A 21,566-nucleotide genomic window follows, 5' to 3' on the forward strand; every position below is an offset into this window, starting at 1 on the left:
GTCAGTTTTCAGGTTTAAAATATACAATTATGGTCCGTTGAAAAGGTGATTATCCAAAATTGTCAACACGAGAAGGTTATTCAAATGAGGGCGTAGCCCGAAGTGAAATAACTTTTAAGGGTTGACAATTTTAGATATTCATCGATTATAAGGGGCCACAATTGTTTTATTATACCGAACTTACAATGGAAGGGCAATTTGAACACTTAATTTATTTTTTACATAACAAACACAAGCTGAAATTTGAAAACACCTCAGGAAAATACATTTATCTTCTGGAATTTCTCGAATGTAAAAAAAAAGGTAGAATCTTTTTGTAAAATATTGATGGCCCTAAAAACGACCATTTATAAGAGAAATTATCGGCTGCTGACACTCTAATATTTTCAAAAGCCTTATTTTCTCGTCTCTTGATGAGCCGTCTGTGCTTACAACGTGAGCGCTGCAATTTATGTTATCTACGTCTGTGACGTCATTTTCATAGGAGATAACTCGAGTGCAAATCTAGACACTCAAAAGGTTATTCACCGGTGAATAATAGAGTTATTCATCGCTGGTGTAAATTTGAAGGGTTAATCGTCCTCCCTTGCAATTAAATGAAAATAAACTGAATTATTCCATGTCACATGATAAAGTGATCTCTAATATAATAGTTTGTACTATATGTAAGGTATAATAATATTCATTGCAGCATCGAGAATAAGATGTTTTAATATACAACTTAGAGTCACTTAGGTTTCAATGTATATAGTGATCAACTGTTTGAGGTGTCACGATAGACATATTTGTCAATTCTGAGACGACCAGGCCAGTCCGTTTTTTTTTCGCAGAATCGGATTGTTTCATATTTTTCATGTTTCGGCTGTTTATAGCTGACTTTACAAAATTGAGTTTTGAAGGTTGTACGTTGTCTATTTGGATTTCATCTGCTTCATTGGAACCGGTTGGCGTATAGTTATGTCATTGTTAATCATAACATATCTTCTTATTTGTATATAGAGGTTAGAGGTCTGTAATCTTTTATGACCACGTAAATTATAGGTTATCCAGAGTAAGACAAAATATAGAAATTACAGTAATTACAAAAGCTGATAAAAACTCATATACAGTGATTATCGATAAAAAAGTAGTATGTTAAACAAGCGTTAGCTCAACGATGGAACACATTAATTACAAAAAAATGCACTCTATGAAGATTTTCAACGTTATACACTCATTAAATTCAATTTTTCAATAGATGTAACAGTGTACATAGGAACAAGATTTATTACACATAAAATCTTAGATATTAAATACATGAAATATTATCGAAAAAACCAACAGATAATTACCTATATTCAATGGTTTTATTACAGGAGAAATTATAACATTTAGTCGGTCATATAATAATGAAGAGGACATATAATCACATATTAAATTATTCAGAGACAAATTCCAGAAACGAGGTTATGTTACAGACGAAATTGATCCCATGATAACGACAACCACGATAAGAACAATTGATAGACACTACGGTACAACGCAATGAATAAAAAGAAATCACTACCTTTATAAAAACTATGCTTTATAAAAAAATATATATAGTGTTAAACAACTGTGAAAAACTTTAAGAAAACCCTGGCACTTAATTTCGAATGATAGCACAACAAACCAACTTTTTACAAAACCACCCATAACTGCATACTATAAACACAAGAGGTTAAGATAATATTAATCATCTTCTAAACTTAAAAAGAAAACAAGTATAGCAGATTATGCTATATCTCAATATTCACAATTTAATATTAGGTAAACAGAAGAATGATTCATCGAGTGTCGTGCCCTAGAATTTTCATTTATTGTTATCATGTTTGGTAAGGCTAAGACACTGATGAGGATATTGCCTAGGTAAAATTAACCTTACTAAACTGACACAACTGTTGTAATTTCTGTGTCATTTTGTCTTCTTTGGGGAGCTGATCATTGTTTATCATTTACTTTTGTATATATACATCAGTAAAATGAAATGGCTTCCGATTTTATGTACATGTATAAGAACATACATGTGCACATGACAATATTAACATAATTACATATTTTTGTCAATTTTATAGGAAGCAGTATGGAAATTGAATTTCATTGGAACGTTTACCTCATGACTACTATTGAGCTATATGTGTATTGGGAGGGGGAGCGGTTGTGTCATAAACCTTTTTTTTTTTGTTGTCTTATACATAGTGATATATATAACAAAATTGCCTTGTGCAAGCTATAAAAGCACAATTTAAAGCAAGACAAAACCAATTCATATCGGAAAAAAACAAAACAAAACACAGTGACTATTAAACTATATGAAAAAAAACACTGCACCACTATGAAAATAATTAGATGTGGTTTAATTACAAATCAAACAACTTTTCAAAAAAGGGGGTGACCCAAATGCATTGTAAGTAAGCAGCTTCGGATAACCTTGCGCCCTACAACATTGAATAAAACTCATATTGTATAGTCAATTATACAAGTCCTCTGAAATGAGAAAGTGTTAACCAATTTCTATGTGAAACCAACCTGGTATATGTACAAAGGAAGTCCGTACGTTGATCTGTTGTTTGTCTGTCTATGTAATTTGTCCTCTGGTAAAGTGTTGTTTTATTATGCAATTATACTAGACATCCTTTTTTATCAGAGTAAATGTAATTTATACAGTTTGTATTCGCCATTTTATCTATATTTCAGATTATTTTGGACCATTGGTTTTTTTTATCATAAAGAACAACGTTGTGTTCTATTCTTTTTTTGTATTAATATATTTTATCTCCTATCTTTTTTGGTGCTATCTATTCTCTATTTGTAAATCGCATCAACGCCCTCAAGTATGCCACATAGCAATTAAAGGCAAATTCCTGAATTGGGATTAGGGACAGACACGTTCAGAATATGATAAGAATAAGCATTTTTTTTTTTGGATACCACCCCTCTTCTAACATAGATCAGTGACATAACAGCAAAAACATGAACAAACTAAAAATAACAGAAAACTGTATTAAACAATCAATGCAAAAGACAACATGAATTTCATTGTGCCTTTTTAGTAAGATAAACTGCATTTTATGTCGTAAAACATGCAAATCAAACACTGTACTTTTAACGTCTTTTTTATGAAGAGTTGTCTTTCATACATGTAGTACACATTATGAATTTGATTGATTTATCTGATACTTTAGTTCGTTAGAATGATTTCTCTTATTCCATGCGTCTCTGAACAAAAATAACAAGGTAGCAATAACCGAGAAGAAAAAAGGAACATTTAAAACAAATAAATAAAACTCGTGTTTAATAATAAACAAGGTAATCATAATATATACACGTGACAATATAAAACAGGAAATACAAACATAACAATAGAATAAATAAAATATATATGACTAGTAATAAAAAAAAAAAATATGTTTACTTGCCATAAATTTGGTTTTTAATTTTGTAAAATTTAAAATGTCATGTACATGGAAATTATAATAAAATTATCTATTTAAAATCATTGTTATGGCTTTATAGATTTGACGGTCTCTAGCATGAATTTGAGTGGACTACTTTGCAAAGTGACGATCACGCCACAACCGTGAATTGAAGAACATAGCCATGGGGTAATATCACTAAAAAAGCATTTGGCAAGGCTGAAATGATTCCAATATACCTGTTTTCCAATTGGCAGTCCAAATTTATGCAACCCAGTATACTTCTATGATCGGACCTACCTGTTGTATGTGTTGTTAAGATGTTCACGTCTGAGATAGTTGCAGCTGGACGTTAAGTACTCGACACTCAATCAATTATACAAGTGAAATGTTTCGTCAAATGTAACATTCATGCTATATTTATGATAAGATATGTTGCTGTGGTCTCGGTTTTTTTTTATATTAGGAGAAATTAAACCAAACATGTAAATGTAAAATTAAGTACTGCATGTCCTGCTTAAGTGTCCAATTATCAAAGAAGTATTATTTATTCTGAAAAATTATAAATATATAGACAACATTTGTTATTGTCCATAGTTTCCGAAATTTGTCTTTATTTTCAATCTAAACAATAAACAACAAATTATCAACTTTGAACTTAAGACTTTTGTTTAAAATTATAGTAATACTTCTATTTTTATTTATTAGTCAGAAACTGAGAGTTTAACTACTGATAAACATTTAACAACATTGGATATAAACAAATCTTGATTTAACTTAATTCTTATAACCTTGTCTAAGATTTAGTTCATTTATAACAACAACAAAGGAAATACTGTTTATCACCTCAGTGATATGATGCATTTAATGCAATTTATGAACTAAACATAGTAAAGACATTTAAAAACAGTCAATCAACATTTCCTTCTACAAAAAGGGCGTGTTAATGGCTTTTTAGAATCAAATGAAACACATAACAAATAGACAGTAACAAATAGTTGAAAAGGTTGTTACAAGTCTATTATCGATAATTTAACATTTCTATACCTGACTCTAAACCTTGCGATATTTTAATTGTTGACTACAAAACAGTTATAATAAAACGTCAGAGGTTGACTTATATGATTTTGAGATAAAATGGCGAAATTAAACAAAATGTCAAATATTTTCCTAAATGTCTACACTTTCTAGATAAAAGGTATATAAGTAAATATGAAGTGTGTGTAAAGTGAATGATACAAATCTGTAACATAAATTTAAACACTTATCTTGGTCCTTACAGAGAATGGTTCTAAAAATTACTTACTTTGTTTAATTATTAAAAGATACATCATTTTGACACTTGACTTAAGATTGAACGTATTCTTACCAGACTTGCTGGTCTTACCTAACTGCAAATAAAAGTATAAACAAATTACTGACAGATTTGATTTTTAACAAAAGCTTAATGTTGTTTCAGTGTCTCCGTTTTGCTTTAAAACGAAATATTAAACACACTGGTTTATTGCTAGTTTACACCACAATAGATTGCTTACATTTAAGCCAACAGTACTGAGTTGAGTTATCAAAATTAACGTGTCCCATATTTTGCACTCAAGAAATGAAATATCGAATTCATGAAATTTAATTTTACATGTTTAATTAAAAATAGAATAATGTTATAGTTACTTAAAATTGGTAAACTTCATTTTGATAGCATATCTTAATAAAAACAACTTGAGATATATCTTTTTGATGATTGTTAGCAATTTTGTTTACGTTTACAATAATCAATGCTGTTATTATTAAAGAACATATTCGCATCATATCATGCTTAAGGTCTTATTTACTGTATAACGTTTAGATGAACTCTTAGGAATGTTTGCAAAATTCAGCCTTTTAATCCTTTCCATAACTGTAATCATATGTTATGTAGTACATTCGTGTTGTCTTCAGGACTTTTCCCCTGTAGATCTGTTTCTTTCAGAGGCTGGACTTCTTCGGAACTAGCTGTGCAGTGAAATACAGAACTTTTTGATATTTAATGACGCATGATCAAAAATGTACTTTGCTAAAGCATTTAGTATAGTTAACAATTAATGTCTGCTACACAAACTTACACTTTGGGAAAATAGGTAAACATAATAAATGGATCCCAGCCTCTATAGACAGCAGGACTCGGGCAGTTGTATTTACAAATAATTATTCAGATGGAGTTGGCATTACATATGAAGTATCACAAGGTGATTAACTTGGTCCTGTCGTTTTTCTAAACATTGCCAACGAGATAAATGATGACATAGCACAATCAACAATCCGACCTATCAAAAGCAAACACGTTTAAGAAAAAACTTCAAGGAAATTAGACAACGTTTGCAAAAAGGAAACACAAATTAAAATGTAATTAAAGGTCAGAAAATGAAACGGGATGAACATGAAACCCAATAATAATACCTTATTACATTTACGGTAAATACATAGAGGTAGACCCCGACTCAAATTAATTGGCAATTACCATGTATATTAACATATACATGTACAATACCGTTAAACTAGGCATCCTTAGATGCATGATGTTTTTTTATTAGTTGTTAGTGGCTTTGAACTAGCTGTCAGATAACTGCGAGTACTATCAGATCGGTTTATGGTGTCTTTTTTTTTGTCGGGATGTACCAGTACCCGGCCACGTTCACTTGTATTATTGTCCATCTAATGAGTTAAGCCTTTTTCAACTGATTTTTAAAGTTCGTTCTTATGTTGTACTGTTATACCAATGTCCATGGTTAGAGGGAGGGTTGGGGTCCCGCTAACCTGTTTAACCCGCCGCATTATTCAGGTATGTGCCTATTATAAGTCAGGAGCCTGTAATTAAGTGGTTGTCGTTTGTTTATGTGTTACATATTTGTGTTTGGTTTTTTTTTTTTTTTTTTATTTATATATAAAGAAGGCCGTTAGTTTTCTCGTTTGAATTTTTTTACATCGGCATATCGGGACCTTTTATAACTGACTATGCAGTATGGGCTTTGCTCATTGTTGAAGGCCGTACGGTGACCTACAGTTGTTAATGTCTGTGTTATTTTGGTCTCTTGTGGACATTTGTCCCATTGGCAATCATATCACATCTTCTCTTTTATATCTGACTTTTTTCATATTTAATTCACTGAATCAGTACGATTTATGAAATGATGAAATGATAACTGCTTTTAACTTACGATATCGTTACCCATATTGTCAGTATTATTTTCACGATTGCCTTTTTTCCCTATCATAAACGCACGTGTTTGTTTTATAAAGTCGTTATTATTCTTTTTGTCTGGATGGTATACAATGTAGGGCTTTGGTACTTTGTAATTGAACTGAACATGTTCGTATAACTGCCGGTTTAAAGGCGTAGTTAAAGAGTTTGCATTTTTTGTAGCATTAATACTTGCCTTTCATTACCATTTTTTTCTTATTCTTGCATTGAAATACGACCACCAAACACAGGATCACAAACAGAATGGATATACTAATGACGGCACCTTTGGCACCGAAGACAAGGTCAGAATAGTCTGATCTTTGTAGAAATGAGATTCTATCTATAATAATAAAAAAACATATACTACTAGTATTATTATAATAATTTAATTTCTTCCAGAAATATGGTTTCCGGGCAAAAAGAAGCTGTGTATAAAATAGTTTCCGAAGGTGAGAGAGAGAGGGAGAGGTCATTTCAGTTTCCATTACTTGATTTGAATGAATTTTTTTTGGTGAAAAATACAGTAGAGTGACTACATATTGAATCTAGGTTAAAGTGAAAGATCCCTTTCTGAATATGAGACTTTTAAGTTGTTTTTTTTTTATCTAATAACTTCTTGACTTTATCTTTGTCTGATTGTTAAATCACATATTGCAAATATAGAATAATAACGAAACGTCATATAGGTCATTAGTCATGGTCACTGCTACTAGTAACTTCTGAGAAAAAAATGTACTGAAAATATAGTAACAAATTGATATTACGAGGAAGACATGTTCGAATATAATCAACTTGTACAGATAGTTTAAAGTAGAAACGTAGAAAATGGTAATCAATTTTGGATCAGTTGGTCAAAAAGCGAAATTCAATGTGGCTACATTTAGAAGTTTGTGATTTGGAAGTCTTCAAATCCTTAGTTGTCCTTATATTGTACTGAAAAGTAAAATCACAAAAATACTGAACTTAGAGGAAAATATAATCGGAAAGTCCATAATCACATGGCAAAATCAAATGACCAACCACATCAAAAACGAATGGACAAGAACTTTCATATTCCTGACTACGTAACAGACCTTGGAAATTTTAGCTCTACAAGCACCAAGTAGGCCGGTACTCCAGTTTATTATAAGAGAACATGTTTATAATGCATGTATGACAGCGATATGGATATTAAGAATGAATATTGATGAATAATTTCAATATGGAATGTCTTAAGATATATTTAGTTTGGGAAATTGAAGTAATGTGTAGGTATGTTCCTCTCTGGACAATAATTTTAGCCAGTCAAGAAGGCAACATTTATTTTTTTAGGCTGACATATAACTTTTATTTTTTTGTCCTTAAAAGAGTATTCACAAGAGTATTGGCAATTTGCCACAAAGACTGGTTGATTAACCAGAAACAGAGTAAATCCAGTCGACAGGTAAGTGAATGCTACTGCATGTCTGTTAATTCATTGATTGACATTTACGTCTAGTGACAAATACAGATTTCCTATTATTACACAAATGGGTCCTGCAATACAAATCAACCGGGATAAGGATAGGATATGTGATCTGCTTTTGGATACAATGATATCATGAATCAGGGCAAACATTGTTTTTAAAACGTTCCACCTACTCATCAACCAGAGTCAGCGCAGTGGTTCATTACAACAGGAAAGCGTCGCTTTTTGTCAAACTATGAACATCTATCTCTTAATGATTGAATTAACAATACCGACTTGTTTTGATGTCGAGTCTATACATCTTGCAAACTCAAATGAACAATCATTCAATTTGGTTTATGAATGGCGCTTTGTTTTGCTTTCTTTTAGAATGTACATTAAGGACAATTGTTTGACCTTATAATAACCCAATAGAGGTTTGTTTGCTATATTTATGGTTTAATACCGCTTTGATTCGAGCGCCACTGTTTTAATGTATGCAAAGCGTGCATACCGTATCAAAATATAAGACTAGTTTATTTGATGAGTGCTTACTATGTAAGAAAAATATTGAATGAAATCGAAAAACGAATTTGTGTTTCACTTCTACATTTGTAAAACTATTTCTGGTTTCATTGTGGTCACGAATGGAACTGATCTAGGATGATGCCACACGTTACGGCAAAAACGTAGTCAGAATTTTCAAATTACTTATATTGATTAATATTGATATTCTTTTCTCAGTGTACCATTTAAGTTGTTCGTAGACAATTTCTTACAACAGAATATTACCATTGCAATCTTGCAGGTTTTTAGTTCCAATAACATCAATATAATAACCACCATACATACAAACAACTGTCAAATTACCACCACAGAGGTCAGCATCAGACTGTGATGTTATATTTGTTTTTCCATGAAAGAAATCACCTTGCAGATAATTTAAGTCTTGTTGGTTTGTACTAAGAATTTCTCCCTGTAACACATGGTAACAAGACGGAAATAACAACAAAAAATTAGTACCAAAAACGCAGATATTTAATTTAACACATTTGATTTTTTCGATTTTTCGATACAAATCCTCTTGCTCAACAAGTACACGAAAATTGCTCTAAAAACATTAAATCTATTTCAAGGTCATGCATATGATATACTAGATTTTTTTACAAATGTTAAAAACCATGAAATTATGAAACTTCTTTATATTGGAAGAAGTGGTGTGTTATTTATGATTACGAGTATTGTGTCATCAATTGAACATACATGTGTTCTTACTTAAAAATTACAAATCTTGTTTGCCTTTCTACAAATGTATATAAAATTAAGAAGATGAGGTTAAATACCAACTAAACATCAATTCATTACAGACGACTACTTGATACAGATGTAAACAAATGCATGTACCTGTACGTTCATAAAAACTGAGCAATAAAATCAAGGCCCATGTATCAATAAATTGTGAGAAAAAAACCCAAACACAATAGATTTTGAAAAAAAATGCCATGAAGGAATAAGGTTCCACACATTCGGGTTATTTTGATTGACATTCTGTTTAATGCATTTGCTGCAGTTGACTCTTGTTGTATATTTGGGTCACAGATTACTACATTATCTTTGTATTGTCGTATTCGGCCTTCCGTCTTTTTTTCTTTGACTATAACATTCTACTTACCACAAGCAACATGACAGGTGCCTCTAGTTGAAAAGGAGTTTTCTGGAGTTCCTGATATAACACACCGTTTTTTATTGGTTTTATGTTGCTCAATCTTGACCTTTTAAGTAATGTGTGTGCACTTGTGCGTCTTTAAACGATGCATGCATGTCAGTTTATCTTCGACTACAAGTTGTATTTAATACATTTAATATGTTTCACCTTTGTTGATAAGAATAATTTTTTTTTGTGAGAATGCTGCTAAGCGTAAAAATTAAAATGATCCATATGATTACTGAAATCCGTTGTGTTAACTAAATCCACGATAACCCGCCTTCAGAACCAATTCTGCATGTGCATTGATAAAAATAGTAAATATCTTACCATGTAATCATTTCACTTTATTTTGTTTTACTCACATTAAACATTGTTCGGCATTTTGGCACTGGAAAGAATCTTTCTATATCTAAATGTGCAATGACATTTCTACCACTTATGTTCCACGTAATGTCTATATTTTGCGGCAAACCTTACATAGAAGAAAAAATACAAGTTACTTATAATAATACCAACAATCGTAACAGATAACTAGTAAAAAACCAATCTTCAGATGTGAAATATGATTACTTAATTGCAACAAAATGATTAGAATTGTACCCTCACTGATAGTTTTGATGAACTTTTAAAAAAGTCTTTGAGTAAATCAGCATTCACATATTTTATCTCAAACAATACAAGTCATCTCTAGTTAACTTAGTGTCTCTCGATGCCACGAGGGGCAGAGACATATAATTGCAGGTCTTGCAAGCGCTCTCACATGCACAATTTTTTGCCAGACTAGACGAAACTCATATCAAGGTTTTTTTTCTTTCAGCATTGGCTCTTTAAAACTCGAATACTAGTGTCGATCCTTTATTTCTAAAGGAGAATTACTCCTTGAATATAAAAATTGAATTGCAAATGGCATTGCCTTCATTGCATCAAGGATTTAAAGAAATGTTTAACAAACATAAGGTTTGCACTACCCTTAGAAAATTTGGAATTTAGCGCTTATTAATTATTTAAAAACAAAGGAATAATTGCCATTGGAAATGGATGTTTCATGGAAAGTTGTGCTGTAAGCTCACTTAGTTCCTCATTCATAGACACATTTTTTTTTATGAAACTAATGCAAAGGGTGTATACAAATTAACTTCTGTAAGAGTTCGAAAAAAGTGTCTATCAAATATTTTTTGAAATGTAAATTCTATGAAAAAATTGCGTTGGAAGCACTCTCGGATCCACACATCTTTTCAGCTTTTAAAAAAAATCAATATCAAAGGTTTATGTTAGTTTGTCAGTCTCATTGCAGGATAAAGTTTTGGTTTAAGTGAAATCAAAGTTTCAGGTGAAGGTATTTCATGTATTTGGTCACATCAACTTGGAACTAAATACAAATATAAATATTGACTCAGTTCACAAGTTCAGCTGATGGATTAAGATTACACAGTTCCCCGGTTTTCATTTCGTTTGCAAGTGGGGCATGATATACTATGTTTTCCCTAAAAATGAAACAGAGTCCATTTGAATTCAAAGATTTAAGTTTCAAGTGAAAACATTTTAGTTTTTTCAATAGACATTAAAACACCAGGACATGGCATTGTAAAGTTGTATATGTTGCATATTCAGATGTATCTTTGCTGTCATATGACATTATGTAGTTATGTGGAATAACAAAGCTGGTCTTAAAAATACTTTTTTAAAAGCTCGTTTTGTTTATCAGTTACTGGTGACTGGTAAAAATGTTTTTTAAACTTTGCCTTGAAATATTTAAAAAAAAAACACATTTAGTGTTGAAAGCAACAGACGAAACACGAAACAGTTATTGTATAGCAAAAAACATTGTACAGTACATCGCTTACAAATAAAATTAGAACTGTTTATCATCACAAATGCTGCGTACGAATAAACATCTGATAAACAGGTGTATGATGTATTCAAATCTGATTCTGAGATATTCTGTATTGTGAGAAAGGAACCTTCAGCTACTTCCTTTCCATAGTATTTATCTGGATAAAAGGAGAGGCCTTGATGGAGAATAACATCAGATTGTTTCATCCATGTAGTTTTCTGTGAACCTACTGCTGATGTATTGCAGAAAAATGACATATTTCTTCCATAAATAAACGGAAGGTCTTCAATCGTCCAATAAACTAAAAATAATTAGAGTTGCAAAATTAATTGCTACATTGAATATTTAAAGAGAACCTTTATTTATTTAGTTCTAAATAACTCGGCTTCAACGTTCTCAATCAATAGGAATATTTGAAATAATTCAAGTAGACTATACAGGTCAACACTTTAATTTATCTTTTAAACGAAACTTGTAAATATCTGCTTCGATTGACTCAATTTAAAACATAATAAAGTTGAAGAAAAATTCATCTTTATTCTTTAAATTGATTTGTTGAGGTGAATACCATACTTTTTTCGTTCGAAATCCATTGTTTTGGAGCAGTATTTTGAAGTTAAAGGATATTCCGTTTTGACGGGACAAAACACAATAGCTTGGTTTTCATTTGTTGAGCTCTTATATGCTTTGTATGATACTTTAGTCAATTTAAGTAAAAACCACGGATAAGTTTAACAACAGCTCATAGACACACTCAAAACAAGCTTACTTTTAACGTTTAAGTCAAAATAATGAGTCCTCCTATAAATAACATCAATTTACGCTTACTTTTGTTCAATTTACGCTTACTTTTGTTCAACAATCCAGTCAGCACGACAGTTTGCAAACAGTACAGGATGACTAATATCCGATTCATTTATCATGTGCAACTCCTTGGAAGGTGGTGGAACATGAGTTAGAAATCACCAATATCTAAACATTAGTAAGAACAATGTTCATTAAAATCAAATGTTGTTCAGTCTAAAAAATCACACTACTCTCATAAAGTATAAACAACAATAACATTCTTCGTATGGTCCTGCAATTGTAAAAAAAAAAACGTGTTTCAAAACCTAAAAAAAACAGAATTACGTACGCGAAATTCAATGTAAGCAAATGTCAATTCATTTTACACTAACGTATTTTGTTATCATAATTATCTTTCTTACTATAGTGACAGTATAGCCAACTAAGCAGCTGCCTTTCTTTCAGGAGTGGTGTATATTGTTGGTTTGAATTATATATTGTTACATTCTTTTCATAAAAAAAGATAACTATCATTGTAAAAACTTGTCTTCTAACTGCTTTTCTAATATTCACACTTTATAGAATTTCAATATAAGTACTATTAAATACTTCCTAATGGTGACCTAATGCTTACCTCTTGCATGGAGAGAAATTGTTCGTTTCACATCGAAAAAAAAAGGAGGGGTCGAGAAAAAAAAGATGAATATATGATAAAGATTCTGAGTAAATCGTGATAAGTTCTGAAACTAATCAGTTGTCGATGTAACGTCACAGAAACGATTACAACTATTGTCGTAAATGTTTCAAATTGATTTGTTTGTCTAATTTATATATTTACATGTATCTCCTAATGAAATAGAAGGCCAAACAATTAAACAATAGAGAATAGAGAGGGCAAAGATAGTACGAATTTAGAATAATATGAGATAAATAAAAAATAAAAAAATATAGCTTAAAGAAATTCAGAATACTTTCCAGACCCTCATATATCATAGGGTATGTGTTTTTTGTTATTCAAAATATATTATACTAAGAGCCTCAGCCTCAGCTGCTTACCCTTACAAAAAAGAGTTTGAAGTGCTATGTACATTTCTTTGATGGCAACGGAGATATGTGATTTGTCCAAGAATATGAAAATAACACAAAGAAAACAATTACTGTTAAATTTCTTTTAAAAGGTTTTAAATGTCTGGTACGAAACTAGAAGACACCGGAACAATGTTACTGGTATGCGCAATAGACTTGATCAACAAGTCGCAGAATATAATGACAATGTTTACCATGAGCATTGGTAAGACGAAAAGATTTACAGCTCGTGACAATGGATTGATGGATTGATTGGTTTTAAACGCCACTTGCAGCCCTAGTGTACTGTATCGTGGCAGTCAGTTTTATTGTTGGAGTGCCCGGATAGAATCATTGACTTTCGGTAAGGAATGTGGCAATCCTCGTTAATTAAAGTTGGAATCGAGCGCAAAAACCTCAGTGTTGACAGGCTAGTTACATGTACACAGTTTATCGACTACTTAGATCTCTCAATCACCGTGGCCCTTCAGGAGAATTGGGTAGCGCTTGATGTTAACTCTTGTAAATCTAAATAATAATCATAATCAGTCTAAGGCTTGTTGTTTTTATAAAAACATTAAACTCGAGTTTATATCAAATCTCATTCGTTATGACACATACTTTTTGTTACAGATATGATATTGACGAGTTTGTGTGCTAATATTTAAGTTGTATTTCTCCATGAACATGTACTAGTATAAAACGGGCCTAAATAGTATGGTCTAGTCCTAAAAAATAGACAAAAAGACCAAAAAGAGGAAAATACCAGTATAATTTTAAATCTTCATGTACGATATTTTATTAGAACTACATGTTTTGTTTTCTTAAGGCTATTTTCAGTTTCAAATGATAAATGAAAAACATTTTTTTTTTAAATTACGTAGGGACATGTCTTGCATTCGATTCATGTGTTTCGATGTCTAATTAACAATAATTTCCGCGTTTGTACATTTTACGTGTCCCTCTTCACGAGAGACAATGTTGGAAATTCTGAACAGTGACAAATAGTTCTAACAACCATTAAGCGAAAAATCAACAAGAAATCGAAGAGATAAGTTCTTGAACGTTGGTCAACCAGGAATTAAGGGCCCGAATTATGGGCTGCCACTGTACGTCTTCAAATACGTTACTGTAAAAACTGTTCCGAGACTTTTTGCGTGCAGTATTTCGCGTACAAATAGCGTGACGTTCTAACAAAAGATAATATACACGTTGTTCCTCAGGTTGCTGATAATCGACCTTGATCCAGAACCATGCATGAGAAAAATTGTAAAATTTTAGATCCAATGCTGACCTCGATAATCTATTGATGTTACCTGTCTGATATTTGAATTTATGGTAATTTTCAAGATATGACAACATTACATTAAAGGAGCATTGGCTGTCGAAGTCGTGTTCACTGATTTAACTCAAATACTCATATTTGATTTCTAACACACTAAAATGTTCATCCAAATTAAAAAAAAGTCTAAAATAAACAATTCACAAGGCATGGGCTCGATAATATGTATCATCGCTCCATTTAAATTTTATTCTAGACACCATCTCATTACCTATCGAGTTGACTTCCAAACACTGCAGACGGTCATATATGTGATCTAAACATAAATCTAGACATAAATAGATAGCAAACATGTGCAATTGGATTCTTCTAGGTCTGTTTAGTTTCATATTATAGGCTAAAATTATATGTAATCATCGTTCTTACCTATACAAGAATAAGTTTTTGTGGATGGAATCAGTCAATTAAATTATTTACCTTTGCTTCTCTTTCAATGTTGAAATTCTTTTCCTTTGAATAACTAAACATGCATAATTCATGCGTAAGCCATCTCTAGCTAATGGGTTAAATTGAAGGTCACATGAACACGGATTCAGTGAGGTCGAATAATTCACCTCCAACTGAAAAATTCATCATCAATGTTTCCTAGCTTATTTTAACTAAATTGAACCATACTTGTTTCTAAAAGCGAATTAATGTTTCACTATTTCACTTTCATTAATTATTGAACAAAAAAATCATACTTAAATAATTTATTTTATATATCGCGTTGCTAGTGCCCCTTCAAATATATTTTATCCGTTTATTTCATTTTCAGTCTTGATCATGATGATGACCACATCTAGTAACATTGACAAATTTTATAAAATAGCTAAACATCTACTGGATTACCTTTTTAATCCCGATTGAAGCCTTGTGAAAGATAATCCACTTGCTTTAAGGATTTCTTTTCCCAAAGTTGGCGACGAAAAATTAAGTTTACATAGACGGACGTAATGCAATTGCAATATAAGCTTTTGATCAAGTGAACTTAATAGCAAATATTTTCCTTTAAAATCTAAAATAAATCTGTCAAACTTGATATCTCCTTAGTTTTTGATTGCTGTTTACTTTTTATATTCATGTTTAAAAGAATCAAACTTAAGTTCGAGATAACATGTTTCCCACATGGACCACCGTGGTTTTATTCTAAGTAATCGGACATAAATAGTAATTTTATTTTAAAAATAAATGCCCTTGATCGTAATAACCTTATCCTGTTTAAAACTTTATATTAGTGCAAATTAAGTATACATATAACACTCGAGATTTTTATCAACAAATATAACATAAAATGTGTGTGGTACGATAATTAAAGCAACAAAACACAAATTTTAAACATAACATTAATTCCTTATTAAACAAGTGCGTAGCGCCTCTATGCACAAATGGTATATAACCATACATATAACATGGTTATAGCAAACAATGTATATAGCAAACAATGAAAATAAACAAAACGTACAAATTCTATTTATCAGAAAATTATCATTTGCTTATATCTCTTTATACATATAGCAAATTTACAGATCTAACATTGTTGTGTTAATGTTGAGACGAGTTGTATATATATTATATATGTATACAACTCGTCTAAACATCAACTTTACAATGTTAGATATGTAAATTTGCTTTCGTAAATTTTTTGTTCTTCCCTCGCCGGGATTCGAACCCATGCCATTGAGATATCGTGACACCAAATCGCCTGCACTGTAGCCGTCCTGCTAGACCACACGACCACCCGGGCTTCACAATAATAAAGCTTTCGGTGGCCATGTGTTACCTTTCCTCGTCAGTTTTAATCTAGCGTCGTACTACAGTACATGATATATAAGGCATGGAGATATTATATATATATATATATATATATATATATATATATATATATATATATATATATATATATATATATATATAAACGAGTCTAACTTGAAAACTACGTTCACACCTATGATTGCGTTGGATAAAAACCGCATTTTTTATACGTGTGCATGTAAAACAAATTTCGTTGTAGAAGGGTCTAAAAACAGCACAAACAACATTTTTCAAAAGACTAAAAAAGTGAAAAAGTATATTTAAACAAAACGCATCTGACTAACAGGTCGAACAACTGATGTTCTTTAACCGTGCTGACTGCCATTGGCGATTGCCAAATAAAATTGATCACAAGATGTAAAAAAATGGATCTTTAAATAAATTTAATACTAAATAGAAAAAAAAAATTAACTTGTGGCCACGATGTTATGCCACAAACATACGGTGTCAATATTTTTTTAGTACACCAGATCCGGATTTCGACAATAAATGTCTCTTCAGTGATGTAAGGGATCGAAACGGTATTTGGAAGGCCTATAAAAAGTACCCTCATTTTTAGATACTCTTGAATTTTAAGAGTCAATATAGGTGAACGGATCATATAAACCACAGGGAAAATATGATACAAGCCCAAACGAAAAAATAAACACGAGTCTAAATTGAAAACAACGTTCAAACCTATGATTGTGTTAGATAAAAACCGCAATTTTTATACGTGTGCATGTACAACAAATTTCGTTGAAGAAGGGTCTAAAAACAGCAAAAACAACATTTTCCAAAAGACCAAAAAAGTGAAAAAGTCGTTTGAAGTGATATTTAAATTCACTTGAAATGCATGTGAGTGTCAGGTTTTCTGATTTTTTTTTAAATAACCTTGATCTGTTTTGTATTTCACCATTCAATAATGCTATTAGTTAATTAGTATTTGAAAGTCCAAATATCATCACATCACCAAGAATCATTCCGGTATTGTACAGTTTGTAGCGTTTGACATACGTCAAGTCATGGCAAAAGCTCGCACGATCTTTAAGGCCAGCTGAGTTTTAAAGTGTGTTATATAAAGCTCTATTGTATCAATTTCATGTCATTTTAATACTGGATATGCACCAGGTCTGCCACAGAGGTGTAGTGAATATGAAAATATAAAAAAGTCAATGAAGTATAAAATGTATTGTGTGTTTTAAACACGAGTAGCATAGTGTCTGGGATGTTTTCAGTTTCACCAATGTCTTTAACCTATTAGTGTGGAATGATTAGTAGGACTGCATATCTTTATCTAGTAGAGTGATGTTGTTGTTTTCATTGTAGTAGGTTTAAAGTCTTCATTTTGGTGCCTTTCTCCAAATACATTGGATGAAGTGTATATGAATATTTTGCGCATAATCGAATCGTTATAAAAATAATGAAAGTATTCTTATTCATATTGAAGCAATCAAATTTCTATTTATTTCGAAATTTCGAAAAGCATCCAATTTGAATTTAGCATCCTCTTGTATTGTGTATGCATGTACATTGTGCTTTAATTCAAACAGTGGTGTTTAGAATTGCTCAGCCAACTGAAGGAAATCATGATATCTTGGCTTGTGTACAAAAAGGAAAATTGTATAATAGGCCACTGACAAGGCCGAATTGACACTTATATCTTTCAATATTGAAACGATGACATAAATACATTTAATATATGTACCTCCGATAATATAACAAGACGACTAAATACAAAGTATTTATTTCTTTCAGATGTATTATTTACATGTAGGCCAGTTTGCCTCATGTTTAAGTTTTTCATAACTTGAAGAGTTTATACACATACTTTAAATAATATTATGTAATGCCATTCACATTATTTATTACTATATAAGTACTGTCCAATGTTAAACATAAAAATCCGTTAACTTTTGCGAAAGCGCACCCAGAGTGTTCTTGGAATTTGAAAACAGTGTTATATTTGAAATAACAAACTGTTAACGTCATAAAATAAAGAAGGAAACACATTGTCTCGACTGACCCAATCATTCAATTTTCCGAAAAAATCTGTGATCTCGGAAAATTCTCAGAAATATAAAACACCCACAACTAAAATAAATTCGTATCAAATATCGATCCGTAATAAATATAATGGGTATTTAAAAAACAAGACCCATTAAATTAGGTTGTTAATCAAATTCTTTAAATTTTCTTACTACGAATTTTGTATTTCTGAGAAAATCTATGATCTCGAAAATTTGTTAGAAATACAAAACAACCACAGTTGATATAAGTTTGTATTAAATCTTGATCCGTAATACATATAATGGTATATAATAAAAGACCTATTAAAGTGGGTAATACATAGAATTCTTTATGTAAATTTATATACAACTTATTTAATATATATGCACAGCACCTACTTTAAAGGTATGTATCAGTTAAAACGAATTTTCCGATTTTTCTTTATCTATCATGTGTCACTTTTTGCAGTGAAGCCATTTAATCAAGTATTCCAAAGATTAATGTTAATGTTTAAGTCTACTAGTCCAAAGTTGAAGAACCTTATTATTATTTGGTTACCCGTTGTCTTAACTCTATACGGACAAACAAAATGAAATAATTCGATCCAGTTGTCTCGAAAATGACATAACCAAATACACCTTAATATTGTATGTGTACAGTTATAAATAGTCCGAATATGTAGACTATATTTATGCAGACTTTTCTGTTTTCTGTGTTATAGCGAGATTAGTCAAATAAGATCAATAGGTACAAAAAGAAACTAAAAATCACTCAACTTCATTCAAATTGAAAAACAACACAACAAAATGCAACCATATCTAAATAGTCGAATGCTCTATACAAACTTATCAAACAATAGTTATCAAAGGTACCAGGATTATAATGTAGTACGCCAGACGCGCGTTTCGTCTGCATAAGATTCATCAGTGACGCTCATATCAAAATAGTTATAAACCAAACAAAAGTGTTTTCAAGTCAATGTGAGTACCAGTTATTTCACCAAACTCCGAATGTTTTAGTTCTGAAGCTCTTTCGTCCAACTTCGAAGAATTTTAAAGTTTATGTAAATAAACTAAACATGAATTGTTAATTTAAAACGTCTTAGTCGTATTTGGCACATTTTAGAATTTTCGGCTGTGTATCCTATTCTAAAACTTATTTGATTTTGCTTCCAAACTGTTCTGTTTGATTTTGAATCGCAAGTGATGTGCTGGTCTAGGTTTTACTGTTCCCTGTAAACGAACTAGTGACAATTAAACATAGAAAGACGTGGCATGAGTGCCAATGAGACAACTCTCCATCCAAGTCAAAATTTGCAAAAGTAAAACCGTTATAGGTCAAAGTACGGCTTTCAACACGGACATCTATATGAAAAACGACAAACAAGAAACACTTATGAACCTCATCAACAAACGAAAACCGAAAAACGAAAATGAAGATCAGGTTCCTGACTTAAGACAGGTGCAAACAAATACAGTGGGTTTAAACGATATAATAAGCACCAACCTTCACCCAACCCTCACATAATTGTATTATATTACAACATAGAAAGACATACTATAAAATATCATTTGAAATGGCTTAACTCAATCAATAAACCATTATTAGTTTATATGCAAGATGTAAATTATATAGTTGCCACTGTACAGTTATGTACGAAGTAAAAATATATCTTAGTAATATGAAGAACGAAAAAAGTATAGAATAGAAATATCCTCCAACCTAAGAAAAGTTTTCGAATATATATTCAATATTGTTTAAAGAGGTTTTATCTAATTTTCTTGTTTGGGTTCTTTTTATCTCTAGTTTATCAATAATTAACACGTGATGTGAAATTGTATAATGAATTTACAGATAACTATTTTGTAATATATATTTTATTTAAGAAAACGTATCCTTACCTTAGGCCGTGTTTATATTGACCTAAAGTCGGTGTTTTGTTAGTGTAACTCACACGTAAACTAAACACAATTATGTTCTCATTGATAAAACTCAATGTTTACATATAGTGTAAATCATGTTTAGTCTACATGCAGTCAGAAGTCTATGTAATCTTTGTGTAGGTTAAGTGTATATAAAACTAGGCAGTTAGAACATTAATTTTACCATGTTTTTTAAAAGGAAGGAAGCATTTTTGAATAAGATTGATATCTATAACAATTATTAATAAAGTTCTTTACAGTAATATTTGACTAAACTTTGACTAAAATATACTAATTTATAATAGAAAAAACGTTAGGAAGCTGTATTATCCCCTTTTGAAGACTAAAAGAATCATCATTGCCGAACACATAATTCATTTGACAAGGTCTTCCCGAATCGACTGGACGTACAAGAAAACATTTGCCACTGATCTTTACTTAAACAACGATTCTCTCATAAATGCAATAGTAACAATGTGTAAGGTAAATTGTATTGTTTGTCTAGTATCTCAGATCCATTAAAATATACTTAGAAATTAAAAAAAAATAAAACAATACCACCTCCCATTGCTAATTATCCTTAGAGAATAAATGCCGTTCTAACCAAACAGAAAGATAGAAATGTAGTGATCATTAACATCTCAATCTTTTTTCTTCGTCTTTAACACGCTGCTGCTGCCTACGTTTTCTAATGCGTAATCAAGCATCTTTAGGATCTTAAAACTACTGCAAATCATCAAAATTGCTGTCATAAAGGAGCAACCACTTAAGTTAAAAAAAGGGGGTGGTTATATTTTTTTTTCTGATCGAGTCAGACTTTTTTTCGCGCGAACTTTTTTATTCAGTTTTTTCGATGCTAGCAATTATTTATTTTTAATATTTAAGGGAGTTCGCTTCTCAGTTTCAAAATAATTAACTTTTCAAACAACTGTTTATATTGATAAGGGATTAATAAAGAAATCAAAAGAGAAAAAAAAATATATTGGTCAATGTGCTTGATTTCGAGATATTAGCCATTGAACTTTTGGCGGGAAAATGTTCTATCTTGA

At 31.0% G+C, this 21,566-nt stretch overlaps 1 long non-coding RNA gene across 1 annotated transcript; it reads right to left on the reverse strand.

Annotated features, from left to right (window-relative positions):
- Positions 1–3,366: 3,366 nt before the first annotated feature.
- Positions 3,367–15,844, reverse strand: LOC143042699 (uncharacterized). The gene is made up of 7 exons (XR_012968095.1): positions 15,644–15,844; positions 12,469–12,591; positions 11,630–11,920; positions 10,148–10,257; positions 8,870–9,053; positions 6,845–6,991; positions 3,367–5,423 (listed from the first exon to the last, which is right to left on the reverse strand). It is a non-coding gene; the product is annotated as an uncharacterized LOC143042699 (long non-coding RNA).
- Positions 15,845–21,566: the final 5,722 nt, after the last annotated feature.

This window comes from Mytilus galloprovincialis, chromosome 8, assembly GCF_965363235.1.
Source record: "Mytilus galloprovincialis chromosome 8, xbMytGall1.hap1.1, whole genome shotgun sequence".
Lineage (NCBI taxonomy): Eukaryota > Metazoa > Mollusca > Bivalvia > Mytilida > Mytilidae > Mytilus > Mytilus galloprovincialis.